We start from the raw sequence: 16,554 nt of genomic DNA, 5'->3' as shown, positions 1-16,554 counted from the left end.
ATAGCATGCATCAACACATTTTACTAGATGATGTTTCTAAGAAATGATACAAAAAATTTCAGAGTAGTTTAGTAAAATGTTTTTTTTCCTAGTTGCATTTTTTGTTAACATTTTGTTTTGAAAGAAAATAATACTCAATTTTGCTTTCAAGCGTCTGCAAATATTTGCATCTAATCAGAGAGCATTCTGGGAGCATTATACATAGCCTCATATTGCTAAACTTTGCAAAAGTGTAGAAATTTTTTACTGGAACCGCTGTCCGTAGCGTAGTCCAAGTTTACAACATTTATTTAGCGCGCTCATACTAATAATAAAGGCTTTACATTAATGTACCATAACTACAAGTTTGAACAGCATAAACATATGGACACAAATATTACCTCAACTGCAGACAATCCCCTTCCTTGCCCCATAATGTGGTACTCTAAACTGGCAGCCAAAAAGGTTTGTGTTGCAGGGGGTTGGGGCTACTTGGCCCACGGGCAAAATCAACATGAAAACTTGTTTTCCTTGACTCCAAACAATATGTACTGGGTGCAGTGCTAAGGGAATTCCACACCCCTAAATTCATTCACACAAGAATGACACGGACATATTTAAATTTTTCCCTCTCAACTTGGGATAATTATGGATTCAATAAAACAGAGAACTGAATGGCAAAGATCTGTTTCCAGTTACGTGCATCCAAAACATAGATGACCATTTTTTGAACCAAAGAATTTGACTTTGGGAAATCTCTGCTCCCTACTACCTGAGATTTTGTGAAGACTATTCAAAATCTAAAGTTTAAAGATGTCATACTTTCCCCCCTACCCAGGGCACCACAGTAAAAACTATCTATAGTATCTAAAAATCTATAGTAAGGTATATGGGGCCCTTTCTTTCTTTCCCTGGGACAAGAAAAGCATCGTGGAATGTGACTTAAATTCCAGCTAAGAGACTACAATGGCCTTCTCTCATATGTACAAAGACGACTCAAGATGCACAAGGCCACTAATAGGTAGCTTGAGAGGAAACAGTCTTTCAATATTGAATTTCTTATATGTAAAGCCCTTAAGAAGTTGTGCCTGAGGTACCTGGGAGGCAAAGTTAAGCACCAAAAGAGAGACTCAGCGATACAGCGACACTGTTTGAATTCTTACTCACTATCAACAGTTCTGTCTTAGAGGTGGAGCTTGTTTTCTATCATCCACTCTGCTAACAGATATCTGAAAGTTACAATGAGGAGGTTCAACTTAACCTTTCATCTTCATCTTAATCAACAATTGAGTGCCATCAGAACAGCAGCAAAAGAGGCTCTTTTCTGAGCTCTGAGGAAGGTACACTTTATTTGGAATGAGCTGCCACTTGGTTAGAAGTGCATCCTAAGAAAACTGTTAACATGCAGGTGATTTCTCTAAAAGGAAAAAAAGGAAAAACCTATCTGGCCTCAGTTAGGTCTTAGATATGCCATTCACTTTACATTTAAAGTCTATATTACTTAGTACCCATGTTTCGAGGGTCATTTGTCTCTGAATGAAGTCTGTTTCTTTATGAACAGTGAACTATATTGACAACAGGAGGAAGAAAATATACTGTGTTTTCATTTTGCATAGGATATCTTCCAACTCCAAGCACTATAGAAGTTTCCTTTAGGACCTATGTTCTGCTTACCTTGAACTACCAGACTCTCGTGGATAGTGAGCTAAAGGACAAGGTGAAAAACAAAAAAATAGGGTTTTATCCAGCGTACAAAAGCCCTGGGACATAAATCAAGGAATTTACTCTTGTATTAAGGCTTTGTAGAATAATCTTTAGACTGGAATCAAAGAGTCCCAAATAGGTGCAAAGGACCATATTGGCTGATAGTACGAAAGCACCTCCTAAAAAGGGAGCAATGGGTTTATAAAGTAATTATTGAAAAAATAAGAATCTCTTGGTTTACAGGCTAAACACTTTAAACACCAGTCAGCGTTCTGATGATTTCAATATATGCAGCACACTAGAAACCAAGTAATATATTCAGAAATTGTCACTTAAAATCTAGATGAACGAAAGAAAATAAATATGTTCTGTCTCTCTCCCAGTATGGACATACATAACTGAACAGTGTGTACAGCTTTTCAAAATCTGCAACTTTTCTGAATCAGTCTTTATGGTTCTCGACAGTTGGCTCACGATACTCGAGTCACCAAGGGGTGCTTCGCAATGTTTTATAGTGACCCTTGACAGAGCAAGTCCCCAAAGAGCACCCTTCCATCCACGGTGTAGTGTATCTATTGTTCCTCTACCAGGCTACTGAAAGACTGGCGATCTCTGAGAAAACAAGTGGGGTGTTTGGGCACGTGCTACATCGATGTGATTACATAAGACATGCCGACAACTGTGATGCTGTACTAATAATTATGTTCTCTACAAGGATACACTGATGCAGCACAAAACTGCATTGGGGGGAAAACGTTTTTCAGCTTTACTTTCCTTGGCGAAGTCCCTGTGACAAGCACCTCAGAAACTCTGTAGGAGTTTTAGCAAGACGGGTCTCTAAGATGAAAATTACATTTAGCCCAGAGATCCATCCTGTAATTACACCTGCTTCAAATCAGTTAGGCTACCTGGAAAGCCCAGTTCTCTGGTGCAACAAGCAACAGATCAAACATACTTGGGATGTCTGGCATGTCTCTCTCAACGCGAACCCATTCACCAATGTCATCCTAAGGTTTTTATTTTTTTAAATAATTTGATCTTTACTATTTTTGCAAAACACCCAAAAGTGGAGCCGATCAAGGAGAGCATGCATCGTTACCTCCCCCAGTTCAAGAAACCTGGCTTATTTGCTACCCTCCTAACTTCATGATAACCCTCCAGGTCAGCTGCAGTGCACAGCAGTTGCTTTTCAACACCTTGTAGAGGTTCCCAATCACATCATAATTATCAACTAACAGAAATAATCTTCCAAGCTCTCTAGTGTACTTCCAGTACTTCCTATATGCATACCATAGAGTGACAAGGTGGCAACCTCTTCTCCACATTAAGTAAAAATATTCAATCACATCATGAATAGAAACTTACAAAGACAACTTTAGAACTCTGTGATGTACTTCCTGTGGTCCCACCCAATTATATAAAAGATTTATATTGACTCTCTCCATGTAAGTAGTCATTTAAATCTTCAGAGGAACTTATCTAACCTTGTGATGAAAATGTATCCAAGGAAACCTTAGCAAATACAACAGTTGTAGGGTGGCAAACAGGATTTTTATCAGATGGTTTGAGGGTTTCCCCTAGATACTGGAGTACTGTCAGGAAATCAAACAAAGCCGCTGCACACAGAAGAAATGCTGGTTTATTTCAATTTTAGAGTTGTCTACATGGGTTAATAGTTCATCCAAAGAAGGAGACACTGATATTTGTATTCACAGAAAGGACATTCGTGTTGGCCAAATGTAAAACTGCTATGAGCTGGAAATCTCCCAGACCTCCTGGCCTGGTTGATGGAAGTGCAGAAATGGGTTAAAGCTGAAGAGACAACCCCAACAGTTATCAGGCAGAGCAATGCTGACACACACATGCAAGTGGATTCTAACAGAATTAGTTAAGATGTCAGGTGACAGATCACTAGAGACACATGCTCATATTTTAGGAATAGGTCAATATGGAGACAAAAGATGTACCTGTGTGAAACAGGGTTGTTGGTTGAGGGCAGTGTGAGCCCTCTTCCAGCAACAGCCATAATCATTGCCACGGTGAACTACAAAAGAGTCACTAAATTAACCTGTGCTTAACCCTCTGGTAAGTTGGCACAAAAGCAGTCAGGTTTAATGTACAGGCAACGTGTAAAGTATTTATGCAGCATTTCAATGGTAATAAAGTGCAAACACACCCAAGAAAAATGTCACACTAATTTAGAAAAACACTTAAGCAACAAAAATCCAATCAGGTGAACTGGAGTTATGAATATTTATAGCTTAAAGTAAAAAAAAAATGCACGTAAAACACCACAGTGCCAACTGCAGACATCTATTCGCACACGATTGGGGCAAAGTTGAAATGTTATGACCGACTTGGATGGAGCGCAATTCAGATACACAAAGTGGATTGAGCCCAGACTCCACTCACCTTTGGACTTATAAGAATTTTTTAGAACAAATGTCTCATAATGAAAAGCTCAGTGTGGCATGACAGCTGACTGTGTCAGAGGCGTTGGCGCCTGGGAGCCACTGTACGAAGTCAATGTAAAGTTTTCTATATCTGGACCATAGCCAATGTGGGTTCAATGAGGTTGAATACTCTTTCTGAGAGGAGCCACTGAACAGGATTTGCTGCTGCAGATAAGAACTTATCAGAAGTCAGGCTGACCAGTGGTTCACTTTGCGCGAGTCAGCGAGCAGTTAGGTTCTGGTCTCCTCTCGGCTCCTAGGGCAGTTTTTGGCTGAAATTCTTTCTGTGTACCAAGTTTTGCATTTGGGCTACTTGGGCATCTTTACCGTCACTTTCTAGGGTCCAGGACTGGAGGGGCACCAATTAGAGGGTCAGGACTCGCTCTGGCTGAGTACAGGTGAGAGGTTCAAGATGGTTTCTGTCCCTGAGGCTCTGATCAGGAGGCCAGACAATTAATCCTTGGAGTCAATCCGGCAGTCCTGGGTTCAAGCATAAAAGCAGGGATAAAGTAGAATAACAGGTCTCAAGCAGCACGGCAGTCCTCTGAGGGGCACTGGCAGGCGTCAGGAAGTAGAGCAGCCCTCAGAGTCCTCCACAGGTCCAGAAGTGAAATGAAGAGTGGGTCTGAAGGTCCTAATTTTATATCTGGTATCAGCTTTAAAGTGGAATAAATATTAGAAGTTTCCCTCTCTAAAGATGTTGTAATTTCTTTCTTCCTTGCACTGGTCCCAGAATGTCTGGGGACCCAAAAGGCTAGCATGAAGTTCTTTGTGTATGGGCTCAGGGAGCTGCTTTGAAGTGCAAGTGAGGCTGTGCACAGCTCCTTCCCCCTATCCTGCCAATAGCCCACCATGCCAATATCCAGTCCCCCAATTGTGCGGTTGTTTGGGAGGAATACACAAAGGCCAACTGCTAACTACACCTAGTCATGTGACCCAGGAAACAGGCTGCAGTCACCAAGTAGTTAAAATAAGAAAATGCCTTTTTTCTAAAAGTGCCATTTTCAGAATTGTGTCTTAAAATCTGACTTTACCATTGAGGAGGATTTTAAATTACAATATCTTAGGCACAAAACATGATATTTCTACCTACTCTCACACAAAATATATAATTTATTAAATGTAATTAGGTCTTGCAATGTTGTCCCATTTGAAAGGTAGGCCTCACAGTAATGAAAAACTAATCTGTATGTTATTCACTACAAGGACATGTAAAACTTAAACGTACATGCCCAGGTTTTAAATACAATGCACCCTTCCCTTTGGGATGTTTAGGCCTACCCTAAGGATGACACATACATATTCAAAAGCACATTTCGAGCTAGGCAAAAGGTTTATTTTGCCAAGTCGAATTGGCAGTGTAAAACTGCACATAGGCTGCAATGCCAGGCCTGAGATATGTTTTAAGGTGCTACTTAAGTGGGTGACACACTCAGTGCTGCAGCCCCACTAGTAGCGTTTAATTTACCAGCTCTGGGTATATGGCATACCACTTTACTAGTGACCTATAAGTAAATTAAGTGCACCTATCAGGTGAAAGACAGTTTTAGGAAGTGAATACAAGCACTTTAGCACTGATTAGCAGTAGTAAAGTGCACAGTCCTAATGCCAACAAAAACGAAATAAAGAGAAGAGGATGGAAGAAGGCAAAAGGTTTGGAGGTGACCTGCAGAGAGGGCAAGTCCAACAACACCCAACTGCCACTCAAAACCACTCTGTCTTTGAAGGCACACACCTTACTTCCATTAAAAGAGACACTACCAACTTGTATGCACCACCCAGTATAGGGAGAATTCCAGTCTGGTTGCGCAAGCGTTGTAGCATACCTTGACAACCTGCATCATTCCAGTCCTTTACAGCACAGGTTTGAGAAGGATATATTTTTGGGCCTAAGTTAATAATGTGTGTAATAGCATCAAAACATACTGGCTGCAAAAGCCTTATTTTAGAGAGATCCCCGGACTAGAAAAGGAATGAGAAAATATATTTATGCATCTACTGCTCATAATAGGTGTACATTAACCGGATGAGGCAGTGTATATATATATATAAAATGAACACTCCTAACAAATGTGTACCCAACAGGTCATTTCCCCACAGTAGCAGATGACATAATTCCACTGCAAGTAGGCAAAAATGTAGGGTACACTTGCCACCAAGCTTGTTGACATACATGCCTGTTATTTCAGTAAACATTATGACACTCCTGTCTTATACAGATTGGGAGGCAAGCCCTACACACACACACACACACACACACACACACACACACACACACACACTCCCTTAAGATTGGTTTCACAAGTATATACCTTCTCAAGACAACAGATCATGTACTTTAAGTTACAGCAGCGGTCAGCATCTAGACTCTGACAAGTCCATCTTTACCAAATGTTTCAATCTAAGTGTAATGTAAAGGAACGGGTAATATAAGATTCTTTTACTGAACCCACCTAAACAGGTCTAAAGGAACCTGACTCTTTGTGGGCAACAGAGGGCTTAAAAACTACCACTAAACATACAGATCAGATACACTCTATGTCACTGTATATCTTATTCCCTTATTTAACAGAGACTTGGATGTTAGTCCAGAAGGTATGAGCCAATCAGCTGATCAAATATGCCAAGCATCAGAAACCTTGGTAACTACCAGGCACCAATCCTAACTTAAAATAGCTTCAGTTGCCAGGTCACATAAGCAAATTAGGGTAAATACTTGTTATTTTCATGGGAGGAGCCTGGACTACCTTCCACCAATCAGAAGAACTAAGGTTGCAGGTCACTGAACAGCATTAAAATATTATTTCACTTACTTTTAAGCGCTAAAATTACTAAGAAACATAACACTGCTAAATAACCTGTAACCTTTCAGAATCAAAATATCAACGTTAGAAATGGTGACGGGGCAGACAAAACTGCTGGTAAAACCCATCTTGGACAGCACATCAAATGAAGCAGTGAAAAGTTTCCCTGGTCTAGAAAGGCAGGTCCAATGTGATAATTGTTCTGCTTTCCCTCTTATCTCATAACCGAGCTTACAGAACCTCTCTGGAATGCACTTCTGAGTTTAAAGAAGACATTTATTGTTATTAATTCCCCACCCACAAGTTCCTGAGAGACGAAATTAGTAGATTGGAAGCACACGTTCAAAAGTAGTCGCAGCAATGAAAGCAAAATATATCAAAGTACTTTTCAGTTGCAATGTACACAGCAAATATATGTGATTATATCATAGCATAACTTCAAAGCAAAGCATAAAAGTACAAATTCATCACCGTATGTGCAAGACGGTAGGGCCTATATTCAGCTTCATCTTTCTGGGGTCTGCAAGTTGATGACTCCGGTCAACTGCGAGAAAGAGATTCTCTACCCAAACGGGAGACAGGCAACTGACGTCTAGTTCCTGTCTGAAGTCAAGCAGATTCAATCTACCTCTCTGTAACCCAGTCATCCTTAAAAGCAAACTCAGTGTGAGAGCCGAAGAACCTTGGAGAGGCCAATTCTCCTGAGCTCACTTGCTCTCAGACTGGATTGCGAGGTAAACAAAAAATCTACGTGCTCTTATCAGCTACGGCCTGGAGTGAAGAAAACGTCTTGGTCCATCTTGTGGAAAAACACAGCTTGGAAAAACACAGCTCATCTGCAATGTCTCAACTGCAATGTCTAACCCCACGTTAAAGCCAATAGGCAGCTAACCTAAATATCAAATGTAATGTCTAATGTCATGTCAAGGCCAATAGGCACCTAAACTGAATACAAAATGTATTGTCTAACGCCATGTCAAAGCCAATAGGCAGCTAAACTGAATACAAAATGTAATGTCTAACGCCATGTCAAAGCCAATATGCAGCTAAACTGAACAAAACATTTAATGTGCTACTAGTGAACATTGAACAACTAATATGTGCAGTGGTGAAACACAAAGTCATTGGTCAAACACAATTAATAGCATCACAATAATGGCATGACGTGTGACCCCAGAAGCCCTGCACTACACTGTGAGAGGGAGACGCAGAGCAAAGGGGCCTTCTTACTCTAGGCAAAAGGATAAACATGGAGGAGATCTTTTTCTCTCAACACAGTTGGCACTGAACCTGCACATGTCACTCTCATAGTCTGCTGGGTGGGTTGAGCAGAGAGGAGGAATACATGCCTGGTGAGGTTCATCCTTGCCTAGGCTTACTGCCTGGCTTGGGTGCAGTCTGACAGTGGAGCATTACACTAGCAATATCAAAAAAGACAGAGAAGAAAGACTTTTTGGCAAAGGGGATGTAGTATGCAGTAGGGAAAAGATCTTGAAAGTGGTGACTTAAGAGACTTTAATGAGGAGCAGAAACAGATTATGTCTACCTTAGAGAACACTGAAGTAAAGCTGGACCACATCAAAAAATATATTAATACCATGGAGAACTATTTGGATAAAATGAGACTAGAATTTTGAGAAGAGGCCTGATTGGTGTCAAGTTTGAAAGAAGAGTCATAAAGCAAGGAGGTACAAAGATCCACTATATGTAGGGAGGTTGGAGAGTTGTTCGAGATTCATATGGGTGCTTCAGTCATCATCCTTATGTTTGAAAACCGGATAAAAACTTTAACATAAGGAGTGCTTCAAATGTTAGAATTCTGCACATCTCATCTCTGCTTAAAGAGGAATTTCTTACAACATTGATACACTGTTATTTTTGCGAAAAACTGGACTAATGGTCTTGGTGGTTTGACAACAGTAAAAATTAATATTATTTGCCTTTCAGAGCTTCTGGCTCGTCTGCATCCAGATCTACTTAAGAACAGTTTGAGAGACACTGGTGGCATTAACTCGTTCCTCCTCAAATGAAGCGCTGACGTACACACTCTACCTTTTGATCTACAATCGAGTCATGCTTTATGCGGTGACTTTTGTGTTCTTCAAGCTAACATCACTCTTCATCAAGGGAGAATGTTTGGAGCACATGCACTCCCAAAAACCCTCCTGCAATTTCATCTTTGTTTTCATTCTACCCCATAATTTTCAAGTCTCCCTCTTTTGTTATCTTTTACATTTTTCCAGGACGTGATTAGATGTAAAAACAAAATGTTTTGGGCGGGGCAGTTGTTGTAGACTTGGGAGACCTTACCGCATATCAAGTTTTCCATCAAGCAGGATGGTTGTGGCTTTTGTTTGTTGAGCAATGCTCACCATTTTCCTTCACCTTTTGTAATGAAAACATTTTTTAAAGAACAAGTTACTTACCGTCAGTAATGAATTATCTGGTAGAGACATATTTTAGTTGTAGATTCCTAACGTTAGAATTTCCCTCAGGTGCCAGTCTAGATGTGCAGATTTTTCTTCGAGCAGTATACCCTTGCGCGCCGCGTCCGTCATTGGCATCGTGATCACCAGATATGACGTTGTGGGTCGTAAATAGGCACCACCTCAGCGCGTTGACGTCAGTTTCTTTTCACAACTGCCAGAAAAGCAGAGCCATGAAGAAAACAGACTCTGGTGCGCCAGAACTAGGGCCCTGAAAGGAAAGTCCCTGTCCTTAGAAATCAGTTCTCAAAGCGGGGAGGGTGGGTGGGTTGGTATGGAATCTGCAACTAAAACATGTCTCTACCAGATAATTTGTTACCGAACGCAAGTAACTTGTTCACCTGATAGAGACTTCTAGTTGCAGATTCCTTACCTTAGAATAGATACCTAAGCAATACCATCCGCGGAAGCGGGTCTGCAAACCAAGACCATAATAGCAAGCCCTGCAGTACCGAATGGGCAAAGTACCCATGCCTTCGAACCTGGCTATCCAGGTAGTAGTGTTTACTAAACATGTGCAAAGATGCCCACGATGCTGCCTGGCAGATGTCCCAGACTGGAACTTTACTTGCTAATGCAGTGGTTGCAGTGGTTGCTCTAGCACAGTGGTCTTCAAACTTTTTAATGCCGCGCCCCCCCAGTTGAAAAATAAAAATCATTGCCCCCCCCCCTCAGAATTTTTCACAATTATTTTTTTTAAATGGCAATGTTTAAATAGGTCTAAACCTATTTAAACATGGCAGGTAAGTACTGTTACCTTTTTAAAACTGCAATAACATGCTTCTGCTTAAAACAAAGGCATGTTATCTGTATAAGAGTTTGGCGCCCCCCCTGGGATCACTTGAGGCCCCCCAAGGGGGGCCCGCCCCCCAGTTTGAAGACCTAGGCTAGCAGAATGAGCACATAAGCCTTCCAGAGGTTGCTTCTTCACCAATGCATAGCACACTGTAATGCAGAGAACCACCTATCTAGAGATGGTTCTCTTGTGCACTCCCTTATCTTTCTTTACACCCACATAACCCATAAAGATTTGATTGTCCACCATAACTCTTTTATACGATCAAGATAAAACGCCAGCGATCTTTTTGGGTCCAGGCGGTGGAGTCACTCCTTTTTCTTAGAAGGGTGTGGGGGGCGCGTAAGAATTAGGTAAGGTCATCGATTGACCTACATCGAAGGACGTGACCACTTTAGGCAGAAAAGAAGCCCTCTTACAAAGCACCACCTGGTCAGGGTGGGTGAAGATGAAAGAGCCTGCAGCCCACTCACTTTACGGGCAGTGGTGATAGCTAAGAGGAAGACTGTTTACAAAGTAAGCAGGCGAAGTGGACAGTTGCGGAGCAGCTCAAAGGAGATAGGTTAGGTAGGTAATAACTAAGTTCAAATCCCATGGGGCATTATGAAAGGGGAAAGAGGAAAGAGATGGCTAAGGCCCTAAGAAATCGTCCAACAATGGGAGATTTAAACAGGGAGGGTTAGTCGGGCAATCGGCAGAAAGCCAAGATGGCAGACAAACAACCCTTCAGGGTTCCCAGAGCAGAGCCCTGCAGGGCTAAAGAAAGAACAAAAAAAGAACTTCAGAAAGAGAGGCAGAGAGGACCAACAGACTTGTTGGTACACCACGCCACAAATTTGTTCCAACAACAGGAGTATACCGTTTTGGTGGAGGGATGCCTGGCTGCCAAGATAACGTTACAGACTTTGAGTGAAAGGTCAAAAGCTGTCAGATGCCGCTGTTCAATCTCCACGCAAGAAGGCAGAGACTGGGCAGGTTCGGGTGGAGAACCATCCCCCACTGCTGCGACAAAAGATCCTCTCGAAGAGGCAGTCTGATCAGAGGACCGATGGCCATCTTCAAAAGTTCGGAATACCATACTTTTCATGCCAAGTTTAGAGCCACAAGAATGACTTGGGCCCGGTCGTCCTGGACCTTCTTCAGAACTCTGTGCAGAAGTGGTATTGGAGGAAAGGCGAAATCTCTGAGTTCCACTCGAGATGAAAAGTGTTGCTGAGCGAGAGCCGTCTTGGAAACTCCAACGTGCAAAACAGCTGACATTGTGCATTCTCTGTGAAGGTGAACAGATCTAGCCAAGGCTCACCCCACTGCTGAAAGAGACCTTCCACTACCTCCGAATGGAGACACCATTCGTGATCAACCAGGCATTTACGGCTGAGTTTGCCTGCTCTGATGTTCAAATAGTCTGCCAGATGTTGAACCACTAGGGATATGCCCTGATGTTCCAGCCATGTCCAGAGGCAGAGAGCCTCTTCGTAAAGGGTCCACGACCCCACCCCGCTCTGTTTGTTGCATTACCAAATGGCGGTGGTGTCATCTGTGAACACCTGCACCACTTTCCCTTTTTAAAAGGGTAAGAATGCTTTCAATGCTAGTCTGATCACCCTGAGCTCCAAAAGGTTCATATGGAGCTTGGACGCCTCGGATCTCTGCCTCTCCCATGTGGCCGCCCCATCCCAAGAGTGACAAATCGGTCACTACAGTGGCTTCAGGTTGGGAGAAAGGGAGGGACCTGCCACTGATAGAAAACTATGTGTACAGTGTGAATCAGACTAATGTTAACGTCAAGTTTATCACACTCCTGTCAACCTGTGCCCATAGAAAAGAATTACAAAGTCATATAAGAAACAGCAATTATGTTTAATTAACCAATTAATCACTGCTCATTAATATGGCTCTACGGTCTGAATAAGCTAATGTGCCTTGGTTAGAGCAATATAACAATGTGTCCTGCGGTCACTGTGGATGTGCTACAGTTCAGCTTAGTTCATTTCAATGTATGAACTGGGTGCCTCAGATATAGAGAAAAGGGCAGAGGAAGGACATTAATGTGACAAGCCCTAATTCTGCAATTTTCTCATCCTTTTCCTCCTCCTCTTTAGTGGGCTAACTGCACCACTTTAAATGTGCTGCTGGCTCCCATGTCTTGAAGTATACAAAAACACAGTGATGAATGGAATGCTGGACTTAATCCCAACCACTAGTAAACACTTGTCCCGCATCCCAGTCTATAGTTAATCTGCACATCCTGCCAGCTTTGTTTGGACTCATCCATATGCAAATCATTCTTGACACTGCTCCAATGGAAACAGATTAGCGCAAACAACCAGGCCAGGTCATCTCTGTAGTATGCATATAAAGGCTTTAGAAGTCGAATGGAGAGATAGCTGGTGATGGGTGCTGCATTAGATGACCTACGACTCAAAGCAAATGATGGATGTGCCATTCCTCTAGTTTTATTTGACTTGTCAGTCATGTTCCACAACAAGTTTGTAAACCAGCTGTAGACACTTGATACTTCTTCCTTCAAGGGTCTTTGACAATTGATCACCACAATGCCTCCCAATGAATTCTCTCCTAAAGCGCTTACACTCAGAGTAGAAGGGGTGGGGTCTGCTCATTGGCCTCTTCTTTTTGTAAATGTATTTCATTCTACCAACTCATCTTGTTGACCCAATGGGATGTGTTTACATGTATGTGGATGATAACTAGGTCATTCTCAAAGTGGCAGGGAAAGTGACTTGATCCTTCTATCTTTAATTTTAAATTCTATGTTCAAGTAGTAAATGCATGCATGTATCATAATTAATTAAACTGCACACCTTTCACGAATTACCAGGTTTTGGCTATTGTCTATGGACCTAACCCTAATTCAATCACTCTGGCAAGACAAATGGGAATAAAATGTGCCTCTACATTCATGCACGCTCCGAAAGGAAAATCTGTTTCCAAGATGTGTTTCTTTAAGTTACGAGTACTTGATTTTTTCCATTTTGCAACAGGGAAACAATAGAAAATTCCTTTATATCACCTGAGCTGGACTACTGCGGTGTCATTTAGCCAAGACTTCCCAAAGCTTATGCACTACATATATCCAAAAATGTACAGCTTGCCTGTTGTTAAAAAGAAAGAAGCTGACCAACTCAGCTCAGCCCCTTGCATCACTCCTCCATCACTGGAGGAATCTGAACTGGTGTCAGGCTTCATGCTAAACTCCGCAAAGTCCCATATTCTCAACATTACAATACCAGAGGATGACATCATACATCTGGCTTACCCTACTCCCTTTCACTGGGTGAGTCAGTTCATTAAATATCTGGGTCTTACTATCACAAGACACCTCAAAGACTGGTCAAAGGCTAACTGGAAACCACTCTGCGAAACTATCCTCGATGACTGATGAAGGTGGCGGGCAAAGCTGGGCTGCATAAATGTCATCACAATGAACATCCTCCCCAGGGTACTATATCTGTTCCAAACACTGCCCATCCCCATACTCGCACAGGACATAACCAAACTAAACAAGCATTTACAATGCAATGTGTCTCGCATTTGCTCCAGTTAGAGCTATTGGCATTGTAAATTCCTAACTGGACTTTTCTTGCCACATAAATTGAAAATTAAAAGTAAAACCTTAGTTGACAAAAGCGAGCCGATTCAAAGTGCCATGGCAGCCATGAGCATGAGCGCAAATTAGAGACACAAAAGGAAAAAGAAGTTCTCTCACAGTCAAATATATCTTCAATCGTGCAATTATCCATGTAACAGGGTCAGTCTGCAAGGCGGTAACAAAACCTCCACAAGTAGGGACAAACGTAAAGCATTTACCAATGATAGCAAAAGATTTTTGAAAGGCAAGCCCACGAACGAGTGAAAGTGATGGGCATGAGGTGGGTGTGGTTAAAATTCCACAATACTAACAACAGGTCGAAGCACTTGTGCACTCGACCTAAAATCAACATCTGAGATTTCATCTGGGAAGGCATGACACCCAGAGCGCTAAAAAAAGATAATGTTCACAAGACAAGGGGAGAGGCTTGGCATGTCCTATTCTCTTGGAATGCTATTGGGCTGCCCACCTCCAATACATTTCAGAAAGGGTAGCCCGAGAAAGTGAAAAGCACAGTCTCTATATGGATACAGCAGTGGTGTGCTGCCCTCTGTGGGATCCAGTTTGGCTCCCACACCCCACAAACCGCAAAATCGCTTATATCGCCAACCCAACTAGAACAGTCCAGGATATCTGGTCTCACCACCCTACCGCCTCTTAACACCCCCAAATTACCAGAAATCCAAACTTCACGCCCACCCCTCTCCCATACCACATTTTTGGAAAGGAACAGGGGCGAGTGTAAAACCCCTAGTGACCTCAACCAGAGCAACAACATCAAGCCATTTGAACAATGCAAACAGGAGTATCAGATACACTGTGCCCTCCACCTCACCAATGCTAGGGCTGTCACTAGGCTACTCACCCCATTCGATAAACTGGTGAGGTCATTTGAGGGGACGAAAGAACTAATCTCTAAAACCTATCTGGCCATTAAAGACTCCAAGCCTAAAACACCTCACGCTTATCAAAATAGTTGGACAAGAGTATTAGAGATAGATATTTCCCCAAAAGCATGGACATAATGGAGGTGAGCATACCAAATCCCCAGGCAGCCTTCCCCAACGAGAATCGGCATACAAAGCAATGTCCAGAGGTATCTCACCCCAACCAGACTACGACACATGTTCCTCAAATCATCTCACATCTGCTGGCAATGTGGTAAATACTGGGGCACCTTCAGGCACATTTGGTTGGGCTGCATCCTCATTCAAACATTCTGGAAGGAGATCAAGGACCACACCAAGTTTGCACCCTTCCCCCCCCCCCTTTCTGGTGAACCGTTAATAGCCCTCTTGGGGCTACAACCTACCAAACTAGAGGGGAGGAAGTGCATGAACTGGACTCACATACACCACGACAGAGGCGACCAAAGAATTGATCGCCCTATATTGGACGAAGAAAGATCCCCTGCCAAGAGTGTTATGGTTTCATTCAGATATGGCAACCATTCATACGCTGTCTGCAGAATCCTGAATACAACCTCAATGGCTTATGGCCCTTCAATTCTTTGACTACCTGTAGGATTCTCCAGCCACCCACCCTCCCCTCCACGATCCTCAGATTCAGAAACCACTCCACCCACCCACCCATCTCTCACTTTTCCTTCTACATCTGCCCTTCTCACCCCAGTTCCCACTCTCTTGAGAGGATCTACATGCTGTTTTTTGTATGACTGCATTATACATTTACGAGAAGATCTCCCGCAGTAACCCCTTGTCTTTTATCTATGCAAACTCAATAAAAAGATTTGTTCGAAAAACGAAAGAAAGTCACATGGCTTATGACAACCTCAACATCATCTCTTACGCTGACGACACCGAGCTGATCCTCTCCCTCACCAAGGACCCCTCCATGGCTAAAACCGACTTCCATGAGGGAATGAAGGCCGTAGCCAACTGGATGAAGAACAGTCGACTAAAACTTAACTCGGATAAGATGGAGGTTCTCATCTTCAGCCCCACCCCCTCCGCCTGGGACACCTCCTAGTGGCCGCCCTCATTGGGAGTCACACCAACGCCCACCAACCATGCCCACAACCTGGGTTTCATCCTTGACTCATCACTCTCCATGACCCAGCAAGTCAACGCGTCTTGTCCTCCTGCTTCAACACACCCTTCACATTCTCCGCAAAATCTACAGATGGATCCCCACCGAAACCAGAAGGACGGTTACCCAGGCCCTCGTCAGCAACAGACTGGACTACGGCAACGCCCTGTACGCAGAAACCACAGCAGCTCTTCAGAAAAGACTGCAACGGATACAGAACGCCTCCGCACGCCTCATCCTCAACATCCCAGCCACAGCCATATCACAGCCCACCTGAGAAACCTACACTGCCTTCCCGTCAACAAAAGGATCACATTCAATCTCCTAACCCACGCCCACAAAGCACGCCACAACGCCGGACCAACATACCTCAACAATGGTATCACCTTCTACATCCCGAACCATCAGCTCCGCTCCGCCGATTACGCCCTCGCCACCATCCCACGCATCCACAGGACAACATCCGGCGGCAGATCATTCTCCTACCTCGCGGCCAAGACCTGGAACACCCTCCGATGGGGATGAGGTGGATGGCACCTACAGCAGAGCAAGGTCCTACTGACCTTCAGGAGACTCCTCAAGGCCTGGCTGTTCGAGCAGTAGCAGCTCCCCCCCCCCTCAAAAGCGCCTTGAGACCCTCACAGGTGAGTAGCGCGCTCTACAAATAGTACGA

General features: G+C 43.2%; 1 protein-coding gene across 3 annotated transcripts in view; it reads right to left on the bottom strand.

The window, feature by feature from the left end:
- GOLGA4 (golgin A4) overlaps positions 1 to 16,554 on the bottom strand; it is a 758,002-nt gene that overhangs the window by 602,071 nt on the left and 139,377 nt on the right. The window lies entirely within an intron of this gene.

Source organism: Pleurodeles waltl, chromosome 2_1 (assembly GCF_031143425.1).
Source record: "Pleurodeles waltl isolate 20211129_DDA chromosome 2_1, aPleWal1.hap1.20221129, whole genome shotgun sequence".
In the NCBI taxonomy this organism is placed as follows: Eukaryota; Metazoa; Chordata; class Amphibia; order Caudata; family Salamandridae; genus Pleurodeles; species Pleurodeles waltl.
The sequence above is the reverse complement of the archived record's forward strand: the minus strand, read 5'-3'. Positions and strand labels throughout refer to the sequence as shown.